Here is an 18,322-nt window from a genome sequence, read left to right as displayed (position 1 = left end):
CAATGCCCTGGGCTTCCCGGGCAGCTGAGTGACCAGCACAGACCCCCACACCCTGGGCCTCCTGGGCACATGAGTGACCAGTGCAGACCCCAACACCCTGGGCCTCCAGGGCACATGAGTGACCAGCACAGACCCCAACGCCCTGGGCCTCCTGGGCAGCTGAGTGACCAGCGCAGAACGCCAGGGGCTTCCCTGTAGGCTGCCGAAACCCACCATCTGCCATCAGCTGCACACACAACCCTTTTCCAACGGCAACATTTCACGGTCTTCTTTTTTCTTTCCTCAGGGCGGAAACCATCAGGAAAAGGTTCTGAGTCACAGGGCAATGACCTCCAGGTGCGTTGGTCTCGGTTTGCAGCCTGTCTGGGTCAGCACCAGGATGAATCGCATATTGGCCGAGGCCAGTGATAAGCAGGCACTCTGCCATCATCCCCATGAGGATGACCTGGGTTCCGAATTCATGGCCCCGGGCCCCGTGCTCCTTCAGCCGGTCACCGACTGAACTAGGAGATCCGTGTGCAGGTCCCACAGCTTCCAGTGAGGCACTACCCTGGGTGCTGATTTAGGGCATGCTTGGCATGTGCCAGGCAACCTTCTGAGGTCTGTCCACTTACAACCCTGGCATGCAGGTGTGGTCTCACCATCCCATTTTGTGGATGAAGACACTGAGGCCCAGAAAGCACCACTTGCCGTCAGATCAGACCCTTGGCAGGTGGCAAAGCCGGTGGCAGACACAACCACACCCCAGGATGGCCCACCACAGCCAGGTCCCCCAGGAGGCTGCCCGCCCAGCACTGAAGCCCTCCCCTCTCACCGAGCGCACGCTGGTGCTGGCCCTGCCCGTCCTGCTCCAGCTGTCTGACCACAGTGCATTATAGAACTAACTCCAGACGGGCCGCCAGGTGTCCCCGCCGTCTGTGTAGACATCTGAGCTCCTTGCTTCAATCCCCAGGAGGAGGCGCACTGAGCGGAAGGAGGGGGTGCACTGAGCAGAAGGAGGGGGAGCACTGAGCGGAAGGAGGGGGAGCACTGAGCGGAAAGAGGAGGCGCACTGAGCGGAAAGAGGAGGCGCACTGAGAGGAAGGAGGAGGCACACTGAGAGGAAGGAGCGGGAGCACTGAGCGGAAGGAGGGGGAGCACTGAGCGGAAGGAGGGGGAGCACTGAGCGGAAGGAGGGGGCGCACTGAGCGGAAGGAGGAGGCGCACTGAGCGGAAGGAGCGGGAGCACTGAGCGGAAGGAGGGGGAGCACTGAGCGGAAGGAGCGGGAGCACTGAGCGGAAGGAGGGGGCGCACTGAGCGGAAGGAGGGGGGCGCACTGAGCAGAAATAGGAGGCGCACTGAGAGGAAGGAGCGGGAGCACTGAGCGGAAGGAGGGGGCGCAAGAGCGGAAGGAGGGGGCGCACTGAGCGGAAGGAGTCACCCTCTTCGTTTCACTTCCCGGGCCTGGAGAGCGCTGCCGCAGGCCCAGCACACCTGCAGGAGGAGGCAGGCGCAGGCCTGGGTTTCAAGCGACTATGCAGTAGGGTCTCCTTGTTACAGCAGCCTCCCTTTGCCCTGACTGATGAATTCAAAACAGGGAACTTGGTCATTAAATTCCTGTTAAGAAATTCAGTACAACAAACACAATCATCCTGAATCCAAACGACCACGGGGCCTGAATAATGAGATTTCCCTCGTGTGGAATCAGGGCTAGCTTTGATGGACGCCCAGGTGCTCATGAGAACCATGTGTGTCTTGTTCCTGCGGCAGGAACGTGGCAGGGTCCGGGTCTCCATGAGCATGTTTGGGACAGAGTTTTCTATCTGCACCGATTTCCTGTTGCTGTTCCCATGAGCACAGGAGCTCAGAGCAGCACCAACCCTCAGCCCCGTCTCCGCAGGTCTGCAGCCTGGGTACGATGTGACTTCACTGTCGGGTCTCAGCAGGCTGAATCCATGGTCTCAGCCGGGTCCATGAGATGCCTGGGGCTGAGGGCCACTTTTCAGCTCCCAGTTGCTGGGGAAGTTTTCTTCTGTCAGCTGCAGGACAGAGGTCCCTGTGTTCCTTCCTACTCTCAGCTGTGGGAGGCCGCCTGCCTGCAGTGGGAGAAAGTCGTTTTTAGAGGGTCTGGGGCCCCCGATCATCTCTCTATCCTAAGGCTGACTGCTTTGGGGCCTTAACCCCATAACAATCCCTTCCAGCTTCCTGGATTCCTGGCAAACAGCCAGGGGGTGGAGTGGGAGAGAGCACAGGCAACCAGGGCGGCAGTCATGGGCCATCTCAGAATTCCTCCAGCTGCTCCATGCGAGAAACACTTCCATTTACAAGCTAATGCTCCCCAGTGCCCTTCAATAATGTTCTGGAGGAATTATTAAACCCCCAAGAAAACTGACACTGAAAAGAGATGTCGTGTACGAAGGCCGCCCCTAAGAGCAGGGCTCAGGGCGCGTAGAACCTCCCCGACCCTCACTCCAAGGCCGCACTGACATGGCTCTGGCTTAGGACATTTTATCTCTTCATTGATTCAATCACACGTCCATTCAATGATTATTTATTGAACCCACAACATACCAGGCACTGCTCTAGGACTATGGGAACTGCGGTTTAAACGACATCAGGTGAAAGCCCTCACTGTCCTGGGGACCTCCGCATGGGGCACGGAGGCCTGGATGAACGGGAAACACTCTCACTGAAGCCGAGGCCCAGGGAAGGACCATGCCTGAGGGAGCGGGGGGGAGCAGGAGGTGCTTCAGCATCCGCCCCTGCCCTGCCCAGTGATCACAGCACATCGTCCGGAACACGTGGCTGCAGACAGAGTTCACAGCGCGCGCCCTACGTGCCGGGACCCATGCTAAGGGCTCCTTACGTTACTTCCGTTCATTCTTTGAGATGTCTCCTACCTTTGTACCATGCTGCAGGCTGGAAGAACGACTTGGGACACCACCCATTGAGGAGAGCTGCTGCGACAACATTGGTTCAGCCTCAGACCCAACGCCTCCTCCTGGCTCCTACGAGAGTCTGAAGTCATCAAGATTGGAAGGTAAAACCGCGCCCTCATTTCAGGAAGTGTCCGCCAGGAATTCCACATAGAATGCGTATGGAGCCAGGACACATATGTGCCAAAACCTTCTATTCTGTGTTTCTGAAGTGTCTCAAGTTGCTGAAGGAAGTCCCCTGACAACGTGGCCCCAGAGCAGGGAACCACGGGGCCTGCACAGCCCTGGCTGCGGGACACTGTGGCCGAGCGTTGCAAGGGGGCAGCAGCACAAAGCCCGTGGGGCAGGAGTGCGTTCGTGGTGTCCCAGCCTCAGAAAAGGCCCACGTGGCTATAGAGGGGGATGGGCAGCCAGGGCCAGACCCCAAGGGCTTTGCAGGCCTCCTTGGGGGTTCCGTTTTATGCTATTTATTTATTTATGGAGTCCGTGCCACTAATCTTGCCTGAGGGATGAGGAACCCTGTGAAGCATACAAACCAGGCCAGCTGCTCGGGTGGATGGCAGCAAGTGGCCTCAGAGCAAGCAGGTAAGGCACAGAGGACCAGGTCTTGGTGCCTTGGGACCGGGGTATTTACCTCACTGTGTTGAAGCAACACTTAATAAAACCCCTGGAATGTGTGGGCCTCAGATCAGATGTTCCTTCCCCTGTGGGTAGGAGGCCCCACACCCTCACCATCACATCACCCCATCACCTCCATTATCATCATCACTCCCATCATCACTATCACCCCAATCATTATCACCCCCATCACCATCACCCCATTATCACTGCCACCCATCGTCACCTACCATCACCTTCATCATCACCGTCACCCCATCATCATCACCATCACCTTCATCATCACTGTCACCCCATCATCATCACCATCACCTTCATCATCACTGTCACCCCATCATCATCACCATCACCTTCATCATCACTGTCACCCCCATCATCATCACCATCACCTTCATCATCACTGTCACCCCATCATCATCACCATCACCTTCATCATCATCACCATCACCTTCATCATCACTGTCACCCCATCATCATCCCCATCACATCACTGTCACCCCATCATCATCACCATCACCTTCATCATCACTGTCACCCCCATCATCATCACCATCACCTTCATCATCACTGTCACCCCATCGTCACCTACCATCACCTTCATCATCACTGTCACCCCATCATCATCACCATCACCTTCATCATCACTGTCACCCCCATCATCATCACCATCACCTTCATCATCACTGTCACCCCATCATCATCACCATCACCTTCATCATCACTGTCACCCCATCATCATCACCATCACCTTCATCATCACTGTCACCCCCATCATCATCACCATCACCTTCATCATCACTGTCACCCCATCATCATCACCATCACCTTCATCATCATCACCATCACCTTCATCATCACTGTCACCCCATCATCATCCCCATCACATCACTGTCACCCCATCATCATCACCATCACCTTCATCATCACTGTCACCCCCATCATCATCACCATCACCTTCATCATCACTGTCACCCCATCGTCACCTACCATCACCTTCATCATCACTGTCACCCCATCATCATCACCATCACCTTCATCATCACTGTCACCCCCATCATCATCACCATCACCTTCATCATCACTGTCACCCCATCATCATCACCATCACCTTCATCATCACTGTCACCCCATCATCATCACCATCACCTTCATCATCACTGTCACCCCATCATCATCACCATCACCTTCATCATCACTGTCACCCCCATCATCATCACCATCACCCCAATCATTATCACCCCCATCACCATCACCCCATTATCACTGCCACCCATCGTCACCTACCATCACCTTCATCATCACTGTCACCCCATCATCATCACTTTCATCATCACTGTCACCCCATCATCATCACCTTCATCATCACTGTCACCCCATCATCATCACCATCACCCCAATCATTATCACCCCCATCACCATCACCCCATTATCACTGCCACCCATTGTCACCTACCATCACCTTCATCATCACTGTCACCCCATCATCATCACCATCACCTTCATCATCACTGTCACCCCATCATCATCACCATCACCTTCATCATCACTGTCACCCCATCGTCACCTACCATCACCTTCATCATCACTGTCACCCCCATCATCATCACCATCACCTTCATCATCACTGTCACCCCATCATCATCACCATCACCCCATTATCACTGCCACCCATTGTCACCTACCATCACCTTCATCATCACTGTCACCCCATCATCATCACCATCACCTTCATCATCACTGTCACCCCATCATCATCACCATCACCCCAATCATTATCACCCCCATCATCACTGCCGTGCCATCATCACCATCACCTGCATTATCACCATCACTCCCATCATGATCACCATCATCAGTGTCACCTCCTCACCCCCATCATCATCACCCCTTCATCACTACCACCCCATCGTCACCCACCATCACCTTCATCACCACCATCTACCCCATCACGATCACCCCAATATCACTACCACCCCCATTATCACCCACCATCACCTTCATCATCACTATCGCCCCCATCATCCCCCCATCATCACCATCACCCCATCATTATCGTCATGCCCATCATCACTGCCACCCCCATCATCACCTTCATCATCACCGTCACCCCCATCATCACCCCCATCATCATCACACCCATCATCACCTTTACCCCATCATGATCACTCCATCATCACCATCACCCCCATCATCATCATCATGCCCATCATCACCATCTCCACCCATAATCATCCTCAACTCCTCCTCATCACCATCGGCTCCATCATCGCCACTGCCATCATCTCCATAAACCCCTGTTACTATCATTACCCCCAACATCACTGTCACCCCATCCTCATCACCCCAACACCACTGTCACCCCATCATCATCATCATCACCCCAACACCATTGTCATCCCACCATCATCACCCCAACATCACTGTCACCCCATCATCATCACCCCAACATCACTGTCACCCCATCTCATCACCCCAACATCACTGTCACCCCATCCTCATCACCCCAACACCACTGTCACCCCATCATCATCACCCCAACACCACTGTCACCCCATCATCATCACCCCAACATCACTGTCACCCCATCCTCATCACCCCAACACCACTGTCACCCCATCATCATCATGCCCATCATCACCATCTCCACCCATAATCATCCTCAACTCCTCCTCATCACCATCGGCTCCATCATCGCCACTGCCATCATCTCCATAAACCCCTGTTACTATCATTACCCCCAACATCACTGTCACCCCATCCTCATCACCCCAACACCACTGTCACCCCATCATCATCATCATCACCCCAACACCATTGTCATCCCACCATCATCATCACCCCAACATCACTGTCACCCCATCATCATCACCCCAACACCACTGTCACCTATCATCATCACCTCAACCTCACTGTTGGCCCATCATCATTGTCACCCCAACACCACTGTCACCCCATCATCATCATTACCCCAACACTACTGTCACCCCATCATCATCATCACCCCAACACCACTGTCACCCCATCATCATCATCACCCCAACACCACTGTCATCCCATCATCATCATCACCCCAACACCACTGTCACCCCATCATCATCATCACCCCAACACCACTGTCACCCCATCATCATCATCACCCCAATACCACTGTCACCCCATCATCACCCCAACGCCACTGTCACCTCATCATCATCACTCCAACATCACTGTCACCCATCATAATCACCTCAACCTCACTGTTGGCCCATCATCATCATCACCCCAACACCACTGTCACCCCATCGTCATCATCACCCCAATACCACTGTCACCCCATCATCACCCCAACACCACTGTCACCCCATCATCATCACCCCAACACCACTGTCACCTCATCATCATCATCACCCCAACATCACTGTCACCCATCATAATCACCTCAACCTCACTGTTGGCCCATCATCAACGTCACCCCAACACCACTGTCACCCCCATCATCATCATCACTCCATCACTGCCACCGCATCATCATCACCCCAACACCACTGTCACCCCATCATCATCACCCCAACATCACTGTCATCCTATCATCACTCCATCACTGTCACCCCTATAATCACCCCAACATCACTGTCACCCCATCATCATTCTTGTCACCCCATCACTGTCACCCCATCATCATCATTATCACCCCAACATCACCCTCAGCCCCAACTTCACTGTCACCTCCTATCATTATTGCCCTCAGCCCCCTTGCTTCCAAAGCCACGTGGCAGCAGGTTTTGTGATCCTCACAGGGGCAGTGGTGAGCCCTGGAGTGCCTGTGGGCAGGGAGCTTGGACAGAGGCGGGTTCACAGCTGGGCAGCATCTGGGCCACCAGGGCCCCTGGGGAGGGCACTCCAACGGCCATGCCCAGGAGGCGCGCCCAGGCCCTGGTGCTGTACTGATCTGTAGTATTTCACCGACGAGGCCCAGGGAATTGGGGAGGGGCTCCAACCACAAATCTTCTGGGGACACAGAGGTTGTTTGGATCAAGATTGTCCAGGGAGCCTGGAGGAAGGGCAGGACCTGAGAGTCTGCATTTTCACCAAGTCCCAGAGGTCCATCCACAAACTGAGCACCGAGTCCCGAGTCCGTGACCAGCTGCTACTGGAGTGAGGCTGTAGGAAGGTGTCAGGACGGGAGAGAAAAAAAGCGTATAATCTTCCCTGAGGTCAGAAAAGGGTCCTCACCACTGGAAATAAAATGCAAACTCCACTCTCAACGTGAAGGGAAATCCCCCTGCACGCTCAGCCTGCGCCCTGCCTGTAGCACACCCTGGGGCAGAGGCCAGGCCTCAGCATTTCCAGGAGAGCAGACACCCTCATGCCCCACTCTACACAGCAGCCTTTGAGAGATAACCCGGCTTCCCTGGAGCCTGTTTTCTTAGTGATAAGTAGGAAAGAAAGCAGGTCAGTGAGGCACTTCCCCCCATTGTTAGCCCTTCTATCGCCTGATAGACCGGAGCTGCGCTCCCCACAGGGCCTCGGCAGAGCGACCTGGAGCAGGAAATTCAGCTTCCAGAAGTTGCCTGCACCAGGTGAGCCCCGGGCTGGGGCCAGGCCTGAAGGTAGCTGGACTCCGGGGCCTGCTCAGGAGCCCTTTTCCGAGAGGGTCAGACCAATGCCTTCCTCCGAGGAAGGAGAGGCCAGAGCAGCTCCCACGGGGGAAGTGGGGAGCCCCGCAGAGGGTGGGGTGCTTTCTGGAGTCACCTGCTGCCACCCCACACTGGCCTGAGCTCCCTTGCCGGAAAATGAAAATGGCGGCCTCTTCCACACCCAGCCTGGCAGGTCAGCTGCTTCTCCTGAAGAAACTCCCTCCATTTCTGGAGCTTGCCGCCAGCTGGACATCCTGTCGTTTCTACCTGCAGACCTTGGCTGACAGATTGGGATAGAGCAGAAACGAGAGTTCCTCTCCCATGTGACAGCCCCAAAACACAGCGAATCACAGGGCGTGGGGGATTGTCACGCATAAGCGTTCACTGGGTATCCGCCTTGTGGGGGAGAGTGGAAGGCTCGAGAATGTGTAAGAAACTCTCAGGGAAGGAGAGTATGTGGTTTCACACAGCTAGACTACGGCTGAGGAGTCAGATGGGACAATGACAACAGACACACTGGAGAAAAACACAAACGATGGGTACAGGGAGAGGTGACAAGTCACAGACATGACAGGCACGGTGATCCATCACACTGATGAAGGACGTACAGATTTTTGCTGAAAGATCAAGTTGAAAGGGCGGAGGCATCTGTGAATCCTATGAGAACCCAGTGGGGAGAGCACTCGGCTCAGTCCAGGAGCTCAAGGAAAACCTAAAGGAGAAGACGGCACCCGAGCTAAGCATCTTGGCATGCTCTCCTCAGAACAGACAACGACAGAACACCCTTGTTCTTCCATGAAACAGGGTTCTCAATGACTTCCCCCTCCCATGCATTTACTCATTCATTTCCGAGCTTCGGACTCAGAACTCCTTACCGACCACCTGCTGAGCACCGCGAGCTGGATGTCTGTGCAGGGCTGAGGGTGAGACACAGCCTCACAGGTGCTGCCCGTCTGTGGAAGGACTCCATGGTGAGAGGCGGGACGGGAGTGTGCGGGGTGGTGGCAGGCACTCACAGGGAGCAGCGCACGCCCAAACCGAGGTCCGAGCCAGGTTCCCTGGAGAAAGTGGTTTCTTAGCACAAATGAAATGAGACCTCAATGAGAAGGGCCATCCAGACCAAGATGAGGGCCAGGAAAGGGCATGCAGAGTTGAGAGATGAAGGAGGCTCAGTGTGGCCAGCATGCAGAGGCCAGGAAGCCCACCCAGGGTGAGCTGAATGAACGGGAAGGAGAACCATGGGGTTCTGTACACATGGGCAGGGAGGCCACGGGGACCACTCAGAGATGAGCTGGACAGGCGGGAGGGAGGCCACGGGGACCACTCAGAGGTGAGCTGGACAGGCGGGAGGGAGGCCTCGGGGACCGCTCAGAGGTGAGCTGGACGTGTGGGAGGGAGGCCACGGGGACCACTCAGAGATGAGCTGGACAGGCGGGAGGGAGGCCACGGGGACCGCTCAGAGGTGAGCTGGACAGGCGGGAGGGAGGCCTCGGGGACCGCTCAGAGGTGAGCTGGACAGGTGGGAGGGAGGCCACGGGGACCACTCAGAGATGAGCTGGACAGGCGGGAGGGAGGCCACGGGGACCGCTCAGAGGTGAGCTGGACGTGTGGGAGGGAGGCCACGGGGACCGCTCAGAGGTGAGCTGGACCTGTGGGAGGGAGGCCACGGGGACCGCTCAGAGGTGAGCTGGACAGGCGGGAGGGAGGCCATGGGGACCGCTCAGAGGTGAGCTGGACAGGCGGGAGGGAGGCCACGGGGACCGCTCAGAGGTGAGCTGGATGTGTGGGAGGGAGGCCACGGGGACCGCTCAGAGGTGAGCTGGATGTGTGGGAGGGAGGCCACGGGGACCGCTCAGAGGTGAGCTGGACGTGTGGGAGGGAGGCCACGAGGACCGCTCAGAGGTGAGCTGGATGTGTGGGAGGGAGGCCACGGGGACCGCTCAGAGGTGAGCTGGACGTGTGGGAGGGAGGCCACGGGGACCGCTCAGAGGTGAGCTGGACAGGCGGGAGGGAGGCCACGGGGACCACTCAGAGATGAGCTGGACAGGCGGGAGGGAGGCCACGGGGACCGCTCAGAGGTGAGCTGGACGTATGGGAGGGAGGCCACGGGGACAGCTCAGAGGTGAGCTGGACAGGCGGGAGGGAGGCCACGGGGACCACTCAGAGATGAGCTGGACAGGCGGGAGGGAGGCCACGGGGACCGCTCAGAGGTGAGCTGGACGTATGGGAGGGAGGCCACGGGGACAGCTCAGAGGTGAGCTGGACAGGCGGGAGGGAGGCCACGGGGACCGCTCAGAGGTGAGCTGGACGTATGGGAGGGAGGCCATGGGACGGCTCAGAGGTGAGCTGGATGGGTAGGAGGGAGGCCATTGCTGCAGGTGGGCTGAATTTATCCTAACAACAATGGTGGTCTAATGGAAGGGATGAAGTCAGGGAGTGACATGATCGAACTCCTGTTTGGGGAGCAGAGAGTGACTGTCATTAGGGCAAGCCTCCACAGAGAGGAGGCAGAGCCCACGGGTCTCCAGACCAGAGAGAAGAGGGCCTGCGGGCGTGGAGAATTCCCCAAGTCAGGCAGTTCACAGGTTTCTGCTTGGATGCATTGAGTCGCTGTGCCCTGTGGACCCTTGAACACGTCTGGAGCCCCAGGTTGAGAACTGGCCAGAGAAACACATGGAAAGTGTGGACAGAAACCCGGAGGGAAGCCCACAGTCAGAGGCAAGGAGGCCCTGCACTGATGCTGGAGGCTGCCGTGTGGGTGGAGTGTGCCAGTGAGGGCCCTGCCACAACACCTCCCCGGAGAACAAGAGGATGGGGTGACATGGGGAAGAAGCCACCCACCAGGACCACAGGGCCCCTGATGGAGGCGTCCGGCCCCCACGCCCTCTGACAGTGGCATTCAAAGCCAGTTCTGCCAACAGAGATGCCACACAGGCGGACAAGCGGAACATGCCCAGGCCCGTTTGTGCGGCTGGTGGCAGTGTCATGGCTGTGGCCCCAAGGGTGGCCCTGCAGCCACCTTCCCCCCAGGCCACGGGGCCTCCGCATCTGGACACCTGCGTGGCTGGTTCCCCACTCAGGGAAACCTCTTTGAAGTATCTGAGGTGGCCTCTCTCTCCTGGACAATTACACGGAGGGGAGGCTATGTGGATGACGGTGGCCACAATCTCAAGAGCTAGAGGCCAAACTCGAGGCGTGGACAGCAGCCATTGGGGCGGAGTGGGTAGCATCAGCCAGAGCGGGCGCAGGAGGGTGTGGGACATAAAATGACTCCTGTGTCTTTTTCTACCAAAATACAGGCTTATGACACACAAAAAATAACATTAGAAGCTTTGGATCCCATGAGACACTGTTCAGCCCATTTCCTGCAAAGCCACAGATGCAGCCAGTGGCCACTGACATAGAGCAGGGCCAGTGCCAGCCGAGGGACACACAGACATGTGTGGAGGGCCCCACACTGCCCTGCAGGGTCAGGGGACCTGAACGTCTTGTGCCCGGGATCAATGTTCAGAGGAGAATGTGGTGTGGAGAGAGGTCCCCAGTTGCTCAGTAACATCAGGATTCTCTTCCTCCATGGAAGAGACTAAGCCCATGACTAAGTTCAGAGCATGGAGGGCCCCCACGCCACAGAACGCGGCCCCGTCAGAGCCCGCAGTCTCACTTTGCCATCAGCTGGCTGGTTCCTGTAAATCCACTGCCCTTCAGACTGAGGCCCTCTTCTGTGAGCTTGAAGCACACAGGGGGGCAGCCCCCAGCTTCCCAGACACCATGAGGAGCCCAGCCCTGGGCCACAGGCAGGATGACACCCCACAACAGGAGGGGCCCAGCAGGTCAGGAAGGAGACATTTCTGACCAAGGACACAATCCTTCTACTCCAGCCTCCAGGAAGCCATCCTCATGCTTCCGAGGTGCTGTTTAAAAGGAAGGGGAGGAACGTCCAGAATTAGAGGGTGGGAAGATCCCAGCAGACATAGAGGGGTGATCCCTTCCCTGAAGAAAGAGGAGCTGAGCCCAGGGGAGCTGAAAGTGTACACCGCAGGCCACGGAAGCCACCTAACCAAAGGAGCCAGCTCCCTCAGAAGGACACTGAGCCACGGATTCAAATAAAACAGACACTGAAAGAGTGGAAGCCGCAAACAAGCCAGGCCGCAGGCAGCAGATCAGGAAAGTTCTTAATCAAAGAAACTAGTAATTAGGGGTAAAATATGCAAGATTATGCTGAAAGAATTGCACACGCATGCAAAGGTGCTCATGGTGATGGAGACCCTCTCCACGACACTCACAGTGACACAGACCCTCCCCATGACACTCACAGCGACATGGACCCTCCCCACGGGACTCACAGCGACACGGACCCTCCCAACAGGACTCACAGCGACGCGGATCCTCCCCACAACACTCACAGTGACACGGACCCTGCCTACGGGACTCACAGCGATGCGGACCCTCCCCACAGGACTCACAGTGAAGCGGACCCTCCCCACGGGACTCACAGTGACGCAGACCCTCACCATGACACTCACAGTGATGGAGACACATACTCTAATGCTCACAGTAAGAGATGTCCTTTCCATGTCTTTCCTTCATGACCTTTCTCCATTTTTGTCCTTCTTGCTCATCCTCCTGTCCTTCCTCCTTCTCCCTAATCCCTGTCCTCCTCCAGGTCCCTCCTCCATGCCCTCCCATTCGTGTCCTCCCCTCCATGTCCTCCCACACCCAACTCCTTCTTCCACCTCCTCCCCTGCCCACCTCCCTCCTTCATGTCCTCCCCCACATCCTCCCCTCCATGCCCTCCCCCTCATATCCTCCTCTCCATACCCTCCCCTCCACACCCTCCCCTGCCCGCCTCCCCCTCCACACCGTCCCCTGCCCACCTCCCTCCTCCACACCCTCCCCTGCCTGCCTCCCCCCTCCACACCCTCTGCTGCCAGCCTCCCTCCTTCATGTCTTCCTCCCACACCCTCCCCCCACATCCTCTTCTCCACATCCTCCCCCTCACATCCTCCCCTCCACACCCTCCCCTGCCCGCCTTCCCCCTCCACACCCGCCTCTGCCCCCCTCCCTCTTGCATGGCCATCCTCGGAGGTCACTCTTGTGCAGATTTGCTTCTCCGTGCCCCAGGCTCACGAAGTTCTGCACAGGAAGAATTTTTCCTATCATGGACCTGTCTGGGGAAGGGACAAGAGAAAGCAAAAAGAAGGGACTCTTCAACCCTAGGCCTCCCCTGCAAACGTCTCTTCTGATTCCCTTCCTTCCATCAGAATTTTGGAATCCTTACCGAGCTGCAAAGCAAGAATGATGTTTCTCATTTCTTAGTTCTAGGAGACTAGCACATTCATTTCCCCATGAATCCCAGGAACGTTGTGTGTGCTGTGCCCCCCAGCCTTTCGAAAAGTGGATCCTGGACGGAGGGTGTGGAAGAGGAAGTGACCCTGGAGGGTCTGACACGGATCAGGGACGCCGAGACCCAGCCAGGCATGCACCCCGACTAGGGCCTCAGTGCCAACTGGCGCCAAGGATAAGAAGGAGAACATTCAAGGAAGACCCCAGGAACGTGACCAGGACCCCCAATGGGCCAGCGGCACAGCAGACAGGCCAGCAGGACATCGATGGCCATGGGTCACTGTGACTCTGACTCTGGAAGTGAGGAGTAGCCGAGAGGCCTGGGCATCAGCACTCAGCTCCCTCCTTCCCCTCCGCCCGCCCCCCACGCCCACCTCCACCACACACCCTGGAAACCGTGACAGGCAGGCCCAGCTGAGGCGGCCACCGAGGGTCGCCGGCCAGGCTTACCCAACAGATGCTTTAATCTTCTGTTTGAAGAATGGCTTCTGCTCAGCTCCGCTCTTCAAACATCTGTTTCTCTTTAGAAAGATGGAGGCATTTCAAATGGCGCTGCCGGTGCCACGCTGGGGACTGTTTAAACGGCACCCACATTGTTTACATTGTCCTTTACAGCCAGGGAGGGTTTACAGCAGGCGGCTGGACGTGCGTCTAAGCTCTGTAAAAGAGATCATTCACTTTCAGAGAGAACAGCTCAGCTTCCTAAACACATCCTTTTTCAAAGGGGGCATTTACTCTATTAACCCATAAAAAACATCGAGGGAGGTTGAAGCTCCTGGAGCAGTTCAGGTTTCAGCTCCTTAAGGCCACTGAAAAGGAGCGGATTTCTGGCTTCACCTCTTGGCCTTGACACCTCCCTGAAGGCACTGCTGCTTGGCCGGCGGGTGGCAGCAACCCAGGATTCCTGTGTCTAAACACCACGCAAACACCCCACAGCAGAAGGCATCTATATCCAGGTCCTGGAAGACAGAGTAGCCGCAGACCTTTGGGAATCCCAAAGCAACATGAGAAATCAGAACTCGTCCAGGAAGGACTGAGGCCAACCGCAAGGGGTTGGGGGCATGCTTCCACCTTCAGGATGAATCGGCTCCTCCCTGCACCTCACACAGCATCTTAAAATCTCTTCGTTTATTGTCTATATTTTATTTGTTATTTCGGTTTTTACATTTGCTAAAATAAATATCTCATTTGTCTTCATCTCCCCTAAGCGTGACACCTCCCAGGCACGTGATAAGTGTTTGTGGAAATAATTCCTCATGAGTTACCACACTCAGGTGGAATGGGAAAACCGGGAGGTGCTTCTACATTATAAATAATCGGAGGTTCTCAGGAAACAGGATCCCCTGTTCTGCATCTGTAAAATTCCGTGTTTAACTGCAGTGAAAGGAAAGAAAAAGATGTTCTCTTCTGCTGAGCACATGCTGTGTGCTAGGTCCAGCCTCGTCTCCGCCAAGACTTGAATGGCGCTGATGCTGCCTTGGGCCAGCATTGAACACACATGCTCCGACAGAATCACCCCAATCCTCTGTGTGGTAAGACCATGTCCAGCCTGTGAAGGAAAAGCCCAGGGCTCAGAGCAGGAGCTTTCCAGTGAGATGCATCAGGGACCAGAGGGAAAATGCCTCGGTTCACATCTTCCCAGGACACAGGTGTGTGCACTGGAGCCTCCATCTGTGCTCCTGCTCTGGGCCACACTTAGACCAGTCTTCACATTAGAATTAATTTATTCAAAACTTCATTTTGTCTCCTGGGATCATTCAGCTAAGAGTCCAAGGCGAGGTGACCTTTCAGATGTTCCCACATGAGTCCTTCCTGATCTCAGCCAGGGAAGGCAGGCACCTTGGTCAACAATACCACCAGGAGGTAACAAGGGCCAAGTCCCGCTTTCTAAAGGAGAGGGTAGAGGCGGCTGGCAGCAAAGGCTCTCAGCAGGTGGGAGAGAGAAGACGCTGCCCAGAGGCAGACAGGACCCCTGCAATGCCTCCCCCTCAAGCTTTGCAGGAAATTGCGAGGCTTGGAAGACCTGCGACTCAATGTAGGGTGAGCCTGGCAAGACGCTCCGGGACTGCCAGGAGGAAGCACTTGGCCCCTGAAGCAGGGGGCAGAGACCCCGACGGTGCAGTGGGGGGGGTCCTGTCCACCTCCACCCCAGCTGCCCGCCACCCTCTGGTGGACACGTGCGCACACACTGTGTGCACCCCCAAAGTAGGCTGCGTTTGCCTGAGGACTGTTCCAGTTGGGCTTATAATTGTCATTGCCTTGTGTAACTAGACAAGCCTCATTGTGAGAAAATACGCATGTGAAAACAGAGGCATTATGTCCATGTAATCCAGCTTGAGGGCTTTGAAAAGATGCCACAAAGAAAATCCACTAAACATGTGCAGCCGTTTAAGTGTGGATAAGACAGCTGTAAATAAATGCAATTCAAAACTTACAATCAAGTGAGATTACACGTGCCGGCAAGGTTTTGCTGCATCTAATACCTTGGTTGACCTGGTTATTTTCAAATGGATTCGTCTTGCCTTAACGGTTGCGGTAAATAGATGGTCAGATGGTGAAGTAGTTGAACAGTAGGAAAGATAGATGACTGGATTCGGTGATGAGATAGTAAATTTTCAGCAACCTGTTCTCTGAAAAGAACAGAGCCCTGATTTGTAGCATTTGCCAATTTCCATGGTGAAAATGATCCCATCACAGCCGGTTTCAAGCCGCCAACCTGACGTCTGTGAACTGAAGGTGGGAAGAGGTGTGCACGGCCTGCCTGCCTTCACATCCCACAAGCAGATGAAGGGCAGGGATGTGGACGTGAACTCTGGAGCAGCGCCACTTCAGGCCTTCACCGAAAGACCTCAGTGATGACTGAAGGGCCCCAGCCCCTGGCAGCAGGACCACGCCAGGCCTCCCCTGCACGCTGCCTCTCCTGGCTGGCCACACAGTCCTTTTCCACCCAGCTGGAATGTCGACACGGCTCTTTTGCCAAAGTTCTCATGCTCAAGGAGCATGATAAGAGAGGGGCCAACTGTCCCATGGACAATGTTGAACTAGACTCATCCACAGGGATGTATGCCCTCCTGACTCTCAGTTAGTGACTAAGACATTCCGTCAGGGTCAATTCACTTTCCTCTAGAATCCACTGTGTAACAGATGTGTCTGAGCCTTACTCTGAAAATTAGCAAACACAACATAAGGACCCTGTTGTCCAGAATCTAAGGTCCTGAAAATGACATGTAGCATGTATATGAAAGACCATTTAATAAGTCGGACTTGAGACTAGGAAGGCGCTTTGGTTTCAACGTGTCCCTCAAAGTTCATGTGTTGGAAACTCAATTCCCAGTGCAACAGTGTTGGAAGGCAGGGCTTCATGGGAGGTGTGTAGGCCATGAAGGCTCTGTCTTCATGAAGAGATTAATGTCTGATTGTGGGAGTAGTTTTGTTATAAAATAACTTCAGCCCCCGCCCCCCCGCCGTCTCTCACTGTTGCCCTCTTTTTCCCTTCTGCTTTCCACCGTGGGATGACACAGCACAAAGGCCCTCACCAGATGCTGGCACCGTGCTCTGGGACTTCTCAGCCTCCAGAACCACAAGTCGAATACATTTCTGTACTTCATAAATTACTCAGCCCAGGTGTTCTGCTACCGCAGTACAAATGGACCAAGATGGGGCATTTTTGGTTTTTATCCACTTGGCTGCTTGGGGATTATCCTTTATTCCTAGAGATAAATGACACCTTGGAAATGGACATTTTGTGGGAAGAAGCCCCATTTGCTTTCTTTTTATGTTTAAAGATACTGGAATCTGAAGTAGAAATGGTACTGAGGGACACAGCGCTGGCCCGAAGCAGGAGCAGAGCAGAGAGAGGAAGGGCAAGGAATACCGCCTTCTCCCCTTCATTCTCCTTGGTGAGGTACCCAAGATGGTTAATGCTGAGTCAACTTGATTAGATTGAAGGATACAAAGTATCGATCCTGGGTGTGTCTGTGAGGGTGTTGCCAAAGGAGATGAACGTTTGAGTTAGTGGCTGAGAAAGGCAGACCCACCCTCAATCCAGGTGGGCACCATCTAATCAGCTGCCGGTGAGGTTAGACTATAAAGCAGGCAGGCAGAGAAATGTGAGAAGACAGACTGGCCTAGCCTCCCAGCCTACATCTTTCTCCCATGCTGGATGCTTCCTGCCCTTGGACATTGAACTCCAGGTTCTTCAGTTTCGGAACTCAGAGTGGCTCTCCTTGCTCCTCAGCCTGCAGACTGCCTATTGTGGGATCTTAAGAACATGTGAGTTAATACTTAATAACTCCCATTTGTGTGTGTGTGTGTGTGTGTGTGTGTGTGTGTGTGTGTGTGTGTATTCCATGACTACTGTCCCTCTAGAGAACCCTAATACAAAACCTGAATGTCACTCACTGGCACACGGGAAGTGGCCAAGGCCAGGGACACAGCAGCTTACCCAGGTGCTTCAGGGTCTCCCCACACCATGGCCACCAGATGAGCATCCTGCTGTGTGGACAGTGGGACACAGCCACCAGGCTGAGCTAACTCCCTCTCCAGCCACACAGAGAGGCCCCAGGCTGCCCAAGTCCATGCATCTTCAGCGTCTGCGATTAACGGTGCCATGTGTCGATCTGCTAGCTTATCACAGTAGCATTGGCAGCAGCGTAGTGTATATAGAAGTGTTGATCTTGAGATTTTTGCCGTCAGATTTTACTGTACTGTAATCAATAACTTGTTGTGTATAATTAAGACAAATACCTAATGGCCTGTGTTTATGAAGTCAATACATAGCTCGTAGGAAATTCCTCGGTGTTGTTTGTATGCTGTATAAATATTTTAAG

The sequence above is a fragment of the Callithrix jacchus genome, chromosome 4 (genome assembly GCF_049354715.1).
Source record: "Callithrix jacchus isolate 240 chromosome 4, calJac240_pri, whole genome shotgun sequence".
In the NCBI taxonomy this organism is placed as follows: Eukaryota; Metazoa; Chordata; class Mammalia; order Primates; family Cebidae; genus Callithrix; species Callithrix jacchus.
Note: the sequence above shows the minus strand (reverse complement) of the source record.